Here is a 13,161-nt window from a genome sequence, read left to right as displayed (position 1 = left end):
ATTTGTGTAGATGGTGTTTTGATTGAGGAGTGAACCTAGCAGTTCCATGTGCAGGTTGAATATCACTGGGTAGAGTAATGATCCCTATCAAACTCTGCAGGTGTAAGGGCAGCAGTTGGATCTGTAAGAAGAGAAAACATTGGGAACTATGCCAGAGAAGCCCACTCTTTGTGCAAGGTGGGTGGTCAGTATGTGGAGGTCAGTCATATCGATGGCACTTGAAAGGTCCAGATGGACCAGTAGGCAAAGGTCTCTTTGTCTATGATCTGGAGAGCATCGGCAATTACATGGATAGTAGCCGTTTCTGTGCTGCATTTGGTTTGGAAGCCAGACTTCGAATCTCAGATCAGGCCATGGTGGCTCATCTGCTCCTGCAGGTGAACTGCTATTGCCTGCTCAATCATTTTAACGATAAATGGAAGGCTGATGATTGGCTGGAAGTTAGCAAGGTCCAGGCTGTTTTTTGTTTTAAAGGAGTGGGTGCATCAGTCCTGTTTTAGGCAGCATGGGAAAATGCCCTGACTGAGTGAGGCATTAACTATTTAGAGGAGAATGGTGAGGACGGATTCTCAGATTTTTTTTTAATATGCACGAAAGAGATTGGCTTTTCTGAGGTGAGTGTTTCAGCGCAAGCCTCAAGTTGAGAGTAATGAAATGTAGGCAGTCCAAGCTTGGAACACACGAGGTAGGACTGCTATCAATGGTGCAACCATTTTAGATGCATCGATTTGTTGTCTAATATTGTCAGTATTAGAGAAATGAAATTGTTGATGGAGATGCATTTCTCCAGAATCTCTGGTATTTCAGAGTCTGGTAGGTGGTTGCAATAGAATTTTACTGCGGCAAACAGGTATTTGCTCCTGTTAGAGGCTGCTTAAATTGTTGTGGAGTGGAAGCTGTGGCTTCGGTGAGGAGTGCGTGACGCATAGTATGTAATTTCTAAAGTGTGAAAAAGAGACATGAAATTGTGATATGCGGTATACACTACAGAAGGGAGAGAAGAACTAGAAAAAGAACTACAGACACAAACACTGGACCAAGGGGTGTAACTCAAATTCATGTAAATTAATAATAAGTCAAAAATGTGAGAGATCCCCTATTCAAGAAAAACACATCTTAAATAACCTGTTCTGTCGCAAAGTGCCCACCTCAGGAGGGTCTACAGTCACGTTTTAGCTCACTGTGACTTATCAGGGAAAGAAATCTCTATTTGCATATCGGTCTGGTCCAGCCTAAAAGGAAAGTCGAGTCCTGAAATGTGGGCGAGACCAGACAAATATGCAAATAGGTATTCCTCCTCTGGTAAGGCACAGTGAACAAAAATATGATCGTAGACCCTCCTTAGTGGAACCTTCCCCCAGAACAGCCGATGTAAGCCATGTACATCCTCAGTAGAGGGGCTCTACAATTGTTTACTAATGTTCTAAGACTTGGGGTTTCACCCTAACGCATGTAGGGAAAACCAGACATGGATTCTTTGCTATCTGTGCTTCACCTCATGTATGATGCCCAAGAAGGCAGAAACATGTGTCTGGGGTTGCTGTTTGACTTATGCTCAGAGAAGAGTTACCTAGCATGTCAGTGCTGGACTGTCTTTGTGTGCAAGGCCAAACTGATAGGCAAATGAATATTTCTACTCTGGTTAGACACATTGGGACAAAACGTGACTTGATCTACTGAGAGAGAATTTTCCCAAATAAGGAGGATTACTTACCAGTAATGGTCATTCTATGGATTAGTTTCCAGCAGATTCAGCATCTGATAGATATCCCTCCAGTGTCAGATGCCAGGCAAACCTTTTGGTGAGAGTGGTGTGAGGGGTCATAAATGAACGCCAGACACAGAGTTATGTTTTTGGTTAAAGGCTTTTATTCAACTTAAATGGGTTTGGAAAATGCCTCTCTGACCCTATTCAAAAAGGAGTTTCCCTACCCAAAACCAAAAACTAAGGATCTGCCTTTGTTAGGATGTCATAAATCAAAAGCCATCCCTCTTTTCAAGCATTCTATCGTGACTCTCGCACTAAAACAAAATAATGTAGTGACAAGGGAAATGTCTTTAACCTGATGTTCTTAAATAAAAATAGAATAGCTCCAACGTAAATGTTCTTAAAAAATGGAAAAGTCATTAATTCCAGAGGGTGATTCCCTTCCCCTGGATGCTTCACTGGTATCACAAATGTCTCTGGGTTTAACAGTTCTTTAGGCCTTCCTTCGCCCCCAACAATCTTGTTCGATGAAAACTGTTCAACCTTGTAAGTTCGTCTTTAACAAAAGTTCCTTCTTTTGACACAAGTTCCTTTTCTGTTTAACAAAACACTGTTTCTGCTTAACACTCCTTGAAGGTTTGAAATATGCCTGGCATACTCCCCTGCCAGGACTCTTTATGCATTATAACTGCCTGGTGTACCTTCCTGCCAGAACTTCTCTTGCATTCACTACTGCCTGGTATGCTCTCCTGCCAGGACTTATCTTGCACTGCCTGGTATACTTCCCTGCCAGGACTTCTCATATGTAATAGCTCCTCTATATTTTCAAGTAGCATATACCTTTCTTGGTGGCTTGATATGTCTACTTGTTCCACTGTTCTTTAAGTTTTCCCCACGTTAGCAATCAACTCTTTTTGGGGTGCAAGTTGGCGTTCTCCCGTTTTAGTTCACAAACTATCTTCTTATTACTTTACTTTCCGTAATTTCACAATGTTCAAAGTCTTCTGCCGTTTCGATTCATACACATTCTTCTCGTCACTTCACTTTAAGTGACTTCACAACATTCTATTTCTCTTTGGCACTGTTGCCAAAAAGCCCCCGGTCCCCACCGTGCTCTGGCAGACTCACAGGTTCTCTGTAGCATTTTCGGGCTTGCTCGCGCTTATGCAGCATACCTTTGCTGCCTGCTTCCCACTCTGGGTGGCTCTGACGTCTCTCCACGCTCTCTCGCAGCTTTGCTCCAGCACACTGGCTTCTCTTCACCCACCGGTAAAGGCAACGCTGCTTCTACTGGCTGCCGGATGCCCAGGACCCTCTTGCGGTTCCTGGCATCTCCACGGCATGCCTCACTTGCACCACGTTTCCTTCCTTCTCTGCCAGCAAACTCTCTCGTTCCGCCACAATGGCTCGCGCCTCCAGTTCCTACAAACTGACTCGTGCCACCATCTTCCGCACACCGGTTCGTGCCTCCAGCCTCTGTCTACCTTCACTGGAGATGTCACATCTTTGCCAGAGCTCTCATTCATTGTTCGAATCACATTTTTAAAGTTCACATGCACAGGTGCTTTCATCCAACAACTAACACACTCATTAGTTCTGCTGCTCACTATCAATCATCTTCCTTGTCTCAGCACTTAGGTGGTTGTGGGAATGGAAGCCCATTGATGGTTTCTGATGAAAAATATTTGGCAGGTCTTTCTCAAAGATTTCACATGGAAGATCAGTTCTACATGAAGGAACATTAGCATGGCAATAGGCCATTAGGTTATTGGGCAACAGGGAGTCTTCCTCATGGGAAAATTGGGGATAACGCGCCTAATCGAATTAAGTCATGACATCTCCCAGTGGTCATCTCAACCCATGTGATACTCTTTCACATAGCCGCCCCCACTGTCAGGGTCAGGTAGGGGCTGCCGTCTCCTGGCCACCAACGAGAATCGTAATGACACCATTGGATTCATCACAGTGGGTAGTGCGGCTTGGCGGCATCCGTTGACTCCATCTGTCTCGACCGCGTCGCTCCTCAACTTTGGACGGGATGTCAGCAGTACATATGTGCTTGTACTTAATAATTATAGTATTCATTCAATGTTTTGTATTTGCTGGTTATATATAATTATTGAGAAGCGCTCACACGCATTTGTGCCTTGTTCGTGTTATACAAAAATTATAATAAATAAATCTAATAAATAAATCTAGGATGCAGGCTTGAATGAGCCAATCAACCAGGTAGGGAAAGATATGCATCTTGGCCCTCCAGAAGGACATGACAACCAGAACCAACAGTTTGGTGAAGACCCTTCGGTCTCAGGAAAAGCCAAACAGCAGGACCTTAAACGGATAATATAGCAAACACCATAAGTTGGGGTCGTACATAGCCGATAAAAGCACACCAGCCCATGCCACTGTCCTTCTTTGGCACCAGAAAATAGGCTGAATACCAACCCATGACTTGATCCAAGCAAAGCACTGGGTCTATGGTGCCATTCGCCAGAAGCTGATGAACCTTCTCCAACAGTAGAGTGTCCGGAGGCAAACAATGATTGGTTGGGTGGTGCTTTGGAGGACATTGAGCAAAGGGGAGATAGTATCCCTGGAGAAAAACCTGAAAGGACAAGGCCTCGGTTGTGATAAGGTTGCAATCCTTGCAGAACTGTGAGATCCTGCCTCCCAGAGGGGGAAGAATGATGAAAGTTTGGTTGACAGGGGCTTCACAACCAGCGCTGCTGAGGGAACAGTGGAAGCTAACAAGCCTCCTCTGGGAGCACTTCTGCCCTGACCCCTGTTTGGGCAGCACTGCTCCTGATTGCCATAGGGAGATAGGTCTCTGCCCCTGTGGGCGTAGGAGGTGAAGGGACAAAAACCTGTACCTCTACCCGTGGGGGTCACAGGCCGTTCCTGCTGGACAACTAAGCTCAGAGACTTCGCTGTATAAGAAGCATGGAACTTCTGGAGGGACTCATCGGCCTTAGTCCCGAACAGGTTGTTGCCATGAAATGGCATGTACAGCAGTTTGGTTTCCAGAGGTTCTCAGCCACAAGTGCCTCCTCAACACTGTACCAGTGCCCGTTGTCCTAGTCACACAATGGGAATTATCCAAGCCCGATTGTAGGGCCTAGAATTAAGCCTCCTTGCCTTTCTTTAATAGGGCCTTAAAACCATCCCTCATGTCACCTGCAAGGATGTGTTTGGCCCCTTCTGAAATTGCAGACCAAAGGCAGAAAGAAAAGGTGGCCAATGCACAGATGGCATTGATGGACCTTGGCCTTAGACTGCCCGAACCAAAAACCTTCCTTCCTAGGCATCCAGTCTCTTTCTCTCCTGGTTTTGGGGCAAAGAGAGAAAAGACGTAGTCTTCAGGTTAGCCGTGGCTGCCCAGACAACCAAACTCTCTGGGGAGGCATGAGAAGATAGGAGAAGTGGATCAGAAGGGTTTGCCCCGTCCTTCTTGGGCAGATCACGGTCTACAGTCGAGACTGAGGATGGATTTGACCATAAGTCCAACACTGGTGCTTCCACTGCCTGGTAAAAGTGCAGAAGGGTCTCTCTATAATGTCTGTTATCTCGTATTGTTATCTCGTATTGCACCATGGGTCTGGAAGGGGATGATAGCCCTAATGTAGCAAGCACCTTGGCTATCAGGCGCTGAAAGGCGGCCTAAGATTTACCCGGGGTAGGAGCAGGCAGCATCTCGAATTCCAGTGAGGTGTCCAGACCCCTTGCCTAATGCAAATAATTGGCAAGATACTTCTCCATACAATTCCTCTGAGAAATAATTAAATTCGCTGGGGCAGAGTTTTTCAACCCACAGGGGATGGAGTCACCCTCTTCATCATAAATGTCTTCTGTTCAAGACATAAACAGACCTATAAGTGGTGGAGTGTATTCCCAAAGAACCTTGGCACACCGATTGCCATTGGAGGCCCCACAGATAGAAGTATTGGGGTCAGAAGACTGACATCGGAGGACAGAGCATTGAATCCTGGAGTTGAACCCTTGTCAGCTTTTGCCATGGCTGCTCCAAAGGGCTTACGGTTGCAAGATGTTGTGGAGTTTCTGCCGGCTCCTCCGAGCACAGTAGACTCCAATGGTGCCAGCAGCGCTGAAGTGGAAGCCGTCGGTACTGTTGCTGAAGTCTTGGCAAAGATGTCGGGCATTTTTAGCCTAAAGGTCCCCCACTACTCAGGGGAGGAGGATTAGGTAAGAAAAGGTACCTGCAGTGCCTGACCCTCTGAGGAGACCCAGTAACAGTTACTTGTTTTCCTTGAAGAGGAGGTAGAATGATGTTTTGAAGAACAGCCAGGGGAACAAGACTTCTTGCAGTGCTTCTTTTTTGTTGTTCTTTCGTACTGAGGACTCTTCGATTTGACTTTCTGTGCCAAGCGAACCTTGAACGAGTGTGTCACCCTTATCCTTGTGGAGAAATGTGAACAGTTTGCTGCCCGCTCCCAAAGTACCTTGGTGTGTATTGTCTGGCATGAACCACAGTTATGTATGTCGTGCCTTTCTCCTGAGCAATATAAACAGATCCTGTGAAGACCGGAGACTGGAATTTGATGTTATCAGTCGCCTAGAGTTTGAAACCAGAGGACTTTGAGGTATTTAGCATGGTGCGAAATGAAAAGAAAAAATTCAAATGAAGCAGTGTGCCTGAAGCGAGCAGAGTGCAAGGAAAAAAGGAACAAAGGTCTCGGGGAGCTGCGCCTCAATATGTACTAGCCCCGAGGTCATGCCCTGGATGGATACATCAGGAAGAGCTGACGCGGAGTCACGCTGTGCCCCCTGGTGGCGGAAAACTTTCCAAAGAGCAGCTGCCTGGGAGATAGATATCAAAGATGAATCTGTGGGAGTAAGGAATTCATTAGAATGGTGAAATTCAAAGCAAGAGTGAGATCTCTTGTGGCCGAGCTTCCTTTCGTCTTTTCTGGTCTCCTCTGGAGAGCGAGATTCCTTCCAATCGCCTGCTTTGTTGGAGTATCTGGCCTGAGTGGAAGAGGACACAGAGGACATGGATGGAGTCAGAGGCCCACCTTTGCGAACAGCAGTGAACAATTGGGCCCCCTGCCCACAGAGGGCCTTAGAGAGCATCCACTAGCAAGAGAGACAATCTTCTATGTTGTGCTTTCCGCCCAGGCATCAAAGGCACACTTGATGGAAGTCTTACACCGACATCTTACTCATTCAGTCGTTGAGGAGCTTACAGCAGAGGAGGGATGCCAGACATGATGCTCTTGAAATTGAGTAACTAAGATAGCATTCTGAAACGCACGCTGAACGTGTGTAAAAAAAGATCAGAGGTCATGGGGTCCAGATGGCTGCATAGACAATTCACATGTCTTCTTGTTCAGAATACTGGGCGTCAACCATGCCAAGTTGAGACAACACAGAGCCAACCTTGTGCTACCTGAGGGCTGCACAAATGTCAGAAGATCAACTTGTGGTGGTGTGTATATCTAAAACGAGGAATCTGTGGGAGGACGAAATCCATTACAAACACCTTTCTTAAGTTAACAAATACTTAAACAACACATAATGGCTTACAACTGCACAAATATCATTTTTCTGGGTCTTGAGGAGTATTCTGGTATCCGTATAAAAGGTTGAAAAAAATAATGACTGGCAGAATTGTTCAAATTTTGGCTGTACCAAAATTACGTACAGCCCAAAATTTTGCACACCTCTACAATTTGTTACCATTATAGCGAACCAGGGAAGCCGGGCTGTCCCCCACACTCTTGTTCACTATAATGGCATCAGGGGCTTCTGGGGTGTCCCCCGCTCCGTAAAGAATAACGTTTAAAAAAAAAGATATTTAAAAGAACCCTGCGGCGCCGGTTCCCATCCACAAAAGTGAAGGGAACAGGCATTGCAGGGAGACACAGAGTCATCGGCACACAGCGAAGAGTGCTGCCAAAAGGTAAGTTAGGAGGAGGGCAGGGAGCGGGGAGCCAGAAATTACTGGGGGATAAAAAAAATAGTTATTTGCATTCAAATAACTTTTGTTTCTTTCTCCCTCTGACATTTTGCAATTGACTTTTTCATGGACATCCGAGTATTCTTCCCACCCTGAACTGGGTACCTGACTCAGGATTATTAGAATATCTGGATGCACTTCACCCATGAATGGAGTTTAGAGCAATACATGTGGCAATTTCCTTGGTTAGAATGTAGGAATAACCTGCATAGTTCTCTTCGGTGTGCAAGACATTTTAACTGCAATTTAACTGCCATTTCTGTGCTGTCCTGAGTCAGTAGGAGTAGAACCATAGTGTATGGGTCGGGGAACAACAAAACTACACTACATGACGAGAGCACATTTACTACATTACACCAAACATGATCCACATAGGACAGAAAAATTGTGTGGGCCAGCCATTGCACTGCACATGTTAACACACGTAGGTTAGCCCTTGTACTAGACCTAGAAGAAGTTGTGTAATTTAGCCATCTTACTGCGCTCAGGAGATTTTTGTAGGTTACCCAAGGTACTGCACATAGAAGGAGTGTGTAAGTTAGCCCTGTTTGGCCTTTAAAAGACTGTTTAGTTAGCCCATTTGTTGCACTTGGAAGAAATGCATAGGTCAGCCATGTATTGCGCCTAGATGAAATGCGTAAAATAGCTCTAATATTGCACTTAAGAGGAAATCCCCCGTTTAATCTGATTAACTGGGACACCCCAGCCAAGTTCACTGAACAGTCTGCAGCAACTCTCAGGTAGAGGCAATGGTCTTGTTTCCTTATGTGATATAAATTACATAGCTGTAGTTAGATGCTTGAAGTTGTGCTATTAAAAGTTCACACTTAGATGACTTGAGAGGGTAGCCGTTGCATTACACTCAGATGAACTGTGAAGATGGCCTTTGTGTTCTGGCCTGGTATCGTATCTAGGTGAATGCAGAACGTTGTCAATGCCTTGAATCTAGGTGAATGTGAACATAGCCAATTGTCTCAAATCTAGGTGAATGGAGAACTTAGTGTGAGGGGTCAGTAATGTGAGGCGGGCAACTAATTGCAGATTTCTCAAAATACGCCATTTTATTAAAGAAATTATATGAAGAAAATACGGCGCTTGCCCTACTCTACAGAGGAATCCCCTACCTAGTCAAAAGAATAAGGAAGTATTCTCTAGCATGGGAAAACTGGCCCTCAAACTAAACAACAAACATACCAAGGTAATGTCTGAATTGCCTTCTCCTGTCCTGGGTAAGGTCCCTTCCCCAGTATTCAAAGTCAACACCAACATTTTTGGCAAAAGAAAAGAAAGGTTTTGAACCAGCTCTTGAAAATTCAAAGCTAAAGCAAAAGTTAATCAAACAAAAATTCACTGGTAACAAATCTTTGTTCCTGGATGAAAAGATCCCCTTTGAGCTTCCAGAAAAGAAATATCACCAATAGTAATCCTGGCTATGAAAACATGTCTCTTCTTTAGATAGTTTATCACAGTTCAAAAAGAAAGTATAACGTTCCTACTGTCAACAACATAAATTTCTTAATCAACAGTTGACCTTTGTTAGTTACAGTACCTGCATTGGTATATCTGTCAGGATTATTTCCTACTGTTACTGTTTCAACTTCCAGAACCACAATTCTACTGGTGGTACTATGAGAACAGTCACCTTCGTCCCACACTACTTTACTTGTTAAGACTACTTCAAGGTTACATCCGCTGACAGCTTAATATGCCACCATGATTTCAGTACTACTACCGCAGCTCAGTACTTCAATTGTTTGAAAGGTTTTGACAAGATACTTCAACCTCTTTGGGTAGGCAAGGCACTCTTCCTTTTAATTACTATCTTAAAAGGCACAGCATCTTTGTTTCTTCTATCTCCTTGCCAAAATAATAATCTGCTTTTGCCCATCAGACACACTCCTCTCTGGTTTCCAGTGTGTTTGGCTTCACAGGTTGTATCTACTTCAAATGGTTTCTTTACAAGCAAGTAGTTCCCATTTCCAAGCTTACTCACATCTTTCTGCCAGTTCTCAGACCAAGTAATTAGCCAGAAGTCTTGGTGCCACTCTCTCAGCTTCAGGTAATACTTGAACACGTGCATTTTAAGCCACTTGGTTGTTAACAGCTTCACAGTGCAGCAGGATGGCTCTTTCACATTTAGAAAGGCAGGTTTCACTATCAACAGGGTGTGCCTCTTGGCGGGTAATGTTTGTTCTCCTTTTCTATAGTTTAAACTCTTTACTTTGTAGAAATTAAAAGAATGTCTCTTCTAGATGCAGTGTCAGATTCAGACTTTCAGAAGAAAACACAATTGGGCACACGTGATCTCTCTTTAAAGTAGATTTTAAGGTTTAAAGATAAGGAGCGAATACTATTCTCATGTAACAGCAAAGGATAACGTTCTGACTTCTTTTGGGGATTACAATTAGGCACCCACGACCTCCTTTTGATGAAGTTCTCAGCCTTTATCATTTGCAACTCGTATATTGTTAAGGTTAGGTATATGGAAATGGTGTAGAAAAGCATCCATTAGGGACACGTGACCACTCCCCTTATACAGTACTAGTCTTTAAACATTTCAACAATGGTGTTCAATGGCTTTAGCTTCTCGCGCAGTGTTAGATCTTTCACGGGATACGCAAACGCTACAGTTCCATTGTTCATCAGACTTTGGTGTTCAACTAACAGCTTTCACTCGCATAGAATAATATGCGAGTCACTTAGGAGCTGGCTACAGTTACCTGCAAGGCTTGCGCAGTGTACTAGAATGCTATGTTTCACTCACCGGCTTCATAGACACTGGTTGTGCGGATTGCACTGCTTTCCTGACTACATCTGCTGCTTATGGCTTGCTGGGGACCCACACCCTTCTCCAACATGGGTTCCTCTGATCTGGCCACTTAACTTGGGAGTTCCTTTTTCTGCCGAGACCCTCGGCTTGCCATTTGCTTCTGGCCTTAGTCTGCTACACTTCCACTGCTCTGGATTCACAGCAATTGGGCTCACGTGTGTAAAACGTAGTTTCTTGCACGTCTTCCACTGCACAGCCTCTGCACTTCAGATTTAGGGAGAAGAGGACTCTCTCAGAACTTTTAGGTGAAATCAGCTGTCTCCACATTCCAGCATCCCTTCTGTTCTTCGAGTTTTCCGTGATTTGCCAGCCTTGTACTTCATCTCTGCTGCTGCTACTACTGCTACTACTACTACTAGCCAGCCTTCCGGCTCCTTCTACTCCTCCTTTCCTGAGGGGACCTGTTATGCCTTATAGGTTCAACAATTGTTGAAAGGTGTGGGCAATTAGCCTTAATTGCCTGAATACTGCAATGGCTACTAGGCTTTGGTTGCCTGACTGCAACATCTGCATACCACATCAGCGCTCTTCCTCGTCTCAGTACCTGTAGGATTTTGGGACTTGTAGTCTCTTTCAACAAAGTTATGTTTTTTCATTTTCGAATGATCTCAAATGGTAGATTGAATTCCCTTTTACGCTTAGGCTTTAAGAGAGGGGCTATGGAAATTAGCTATTCCAGAGGAAGATGGTTTAGTGAAGACATGTCCATATGCCTTTACATAGTACCTTTGGGATTTAGCAAGGTATTTAGTTTGTGAAACCAAAAAGGATCTTTCTTTTGGTAGAGTTTACTCTGATTTTATAACCTTAGGGTTACAACCCTATATCTTATATAAGGTCTAGAGACATTAAAATGGCAACAAGCCATTACCTCTTTAGGTATATGTTGGGAAGAATCTTCCTGTCAGAGGAAAAATACTGTGTCTCATCCCACTGAATCCCCCCATCACCCTGGGTCCTGTCTCCTCCCAGGTGATCCTTCCGCAGTACCCCCAATAGAATACCTCAATAAACTACTTCTCTCCACCCACCCATATGCCAACTAGACATGGGTGGCTCAGAGGGACTTAGTCACTACTTTATATCCACGCATTGGCTACAATGCACAACGCATAGTAGCACCTCCACAAGGGACGCTCAACCTACAGCGCATTGTGACGATATCAATGGTAAAAGGTGCAATATAAATGACATTATTTTACTCCAACCATGCATCATCCCTCTGGTTTTCAAAGCAGGAGAAAGGCAAATAGCTCTAAAGGGCTACACCAATGCTAATTAAGATGACATAGAAACTATTTTAAGGCTCAGTCCATGCTCTGAGTGATCTCCACTTTGGCTGCGGTATAGTCTCGCCTTCCTTGGCCCCATCCTCATATGTTATCGCAAGTAGCGCTCATTGTGCATTCTCCTGTTTAACTTCAGGTGTGCTCCTGAATGTTCTCCTACTTCATTGCGCTTGAAACTAGCCACAATTTCCTGTTGCTTCCTGCACTGCTCCAGACTGCATTCTTGCACTTAATGCTGATTAATCCTCGTCTGTAGATTCACAACTGGAAGTGACATCCTGGCCTATCCCTAGCTTCAGACTAAACTCAACCAGAAATTAGCAAAAATGGAAGCAATCATAGTTTTATTGGTTGGTTGCGCTATGGCTTAATCCCTATATCTGCACCATCCATTTGCCTGTGGATTTGCAGCCTATGTCTGGCTTTACTTGTGGACATGCTATTGCTTAATGCAGTTCGACATCCTTTGGTATTGTGTGTGCCTTCATAATTGACCCGATTTTCTCCTGAATTATACCAACATGTTGCTCTGCTAAACACAGCAATACAGCTGCATTCTCAGTTTAGCTCAAGTATGAAAGGTCTATGTTTAATAAACACATTCAAAGGACTGTAATTTAGGGTAAAACCCCCATCTGCTATCCGAACCAATTCCCATCCCATGTGCACATATCATTAAATACATTTTTTGTTAGAGGACTAGAGGGTTAGAGGACTAACAGTGGTGCATACCAATCAGCACATATTGGAGGCATCACGAATTTGAGAGATTAGACCATGGGAACAAATAAAATACCCAGTAATGGGCTAGTCCTGCTACATAGTCATTTTTTGGCTATTTCACACTGAAACATTTTCCTGATTGCACTCCTAACGCTTCTTAAGAAAATTCCATCCATTAAATATCCTAGATTTCCAACTTGATGCACTATAAATGCACTTGTGAACCAAGCAACAATCGTCACCAGTACATAACGTTAATTCTTTCACACGTCTGCACATTTTAGACATTCCAGAAGTAGGGCCTTTAGTAAGATTAACATAAATGACCTTTCCGTGAACAAATACGTCATTATGGAAAGGAGCCAAAACACTATTTTCATTGTGGTCAGTGATCTTTTTGTACCAAGATTAGAATCAAATTGGAAAGACAGACAGAATTTTCTGACTAATCTGTCTTCCGTGTTTTTGCAATCCCCAGTATAGATCAGTATAACAGTAAGATAATAGAGGATAGATTGGATGTTTCAAGATCTTCCAAGTCTTTGAGTCACTAAATCTTGGAAATCTGCCCTACAACTGAGGGATAACCCTGAAATAGAATACACATCTCTACTAATATTTAGCAAAAATACTTGTT

At 44.0% G+C, this 13,161-nt stretch overlaps 1 protein-coding gene across 3 annotated transcripts in view; it reads right to left on the bottom strand.

Annotated features, from left to right (window-relative positions):
- The window catches only part of NBAS (NBAS subunit of NRZ tethering complex), a 3,456,930-nt gene that overhangs the window by 1,447,082 nt on the left and 1,996,687 nt on the right, over nucleotides 1-13,161 (bottom strand). The window lies entirely within an intron of this gene.

Source organism: Ambystoma mexicanum, chromosome 4p, assembly GCF_040938575.1.
Source record: "Ambystoma mexicanum isolate Mex_15411 chromosome 4p, UKY_AmexF1_1, whole genome shotgun sequence".
Classification (NCBI taxonomy): Eukaryota; Metazoa; Chordata; class Amphibia; order Caudata; family Ambystomatidae; genus Ambystoma; species Ambystoma mexicanum.
This window is presented reverse-complemented; position numbering and strand designations above follow the sequence as displayed.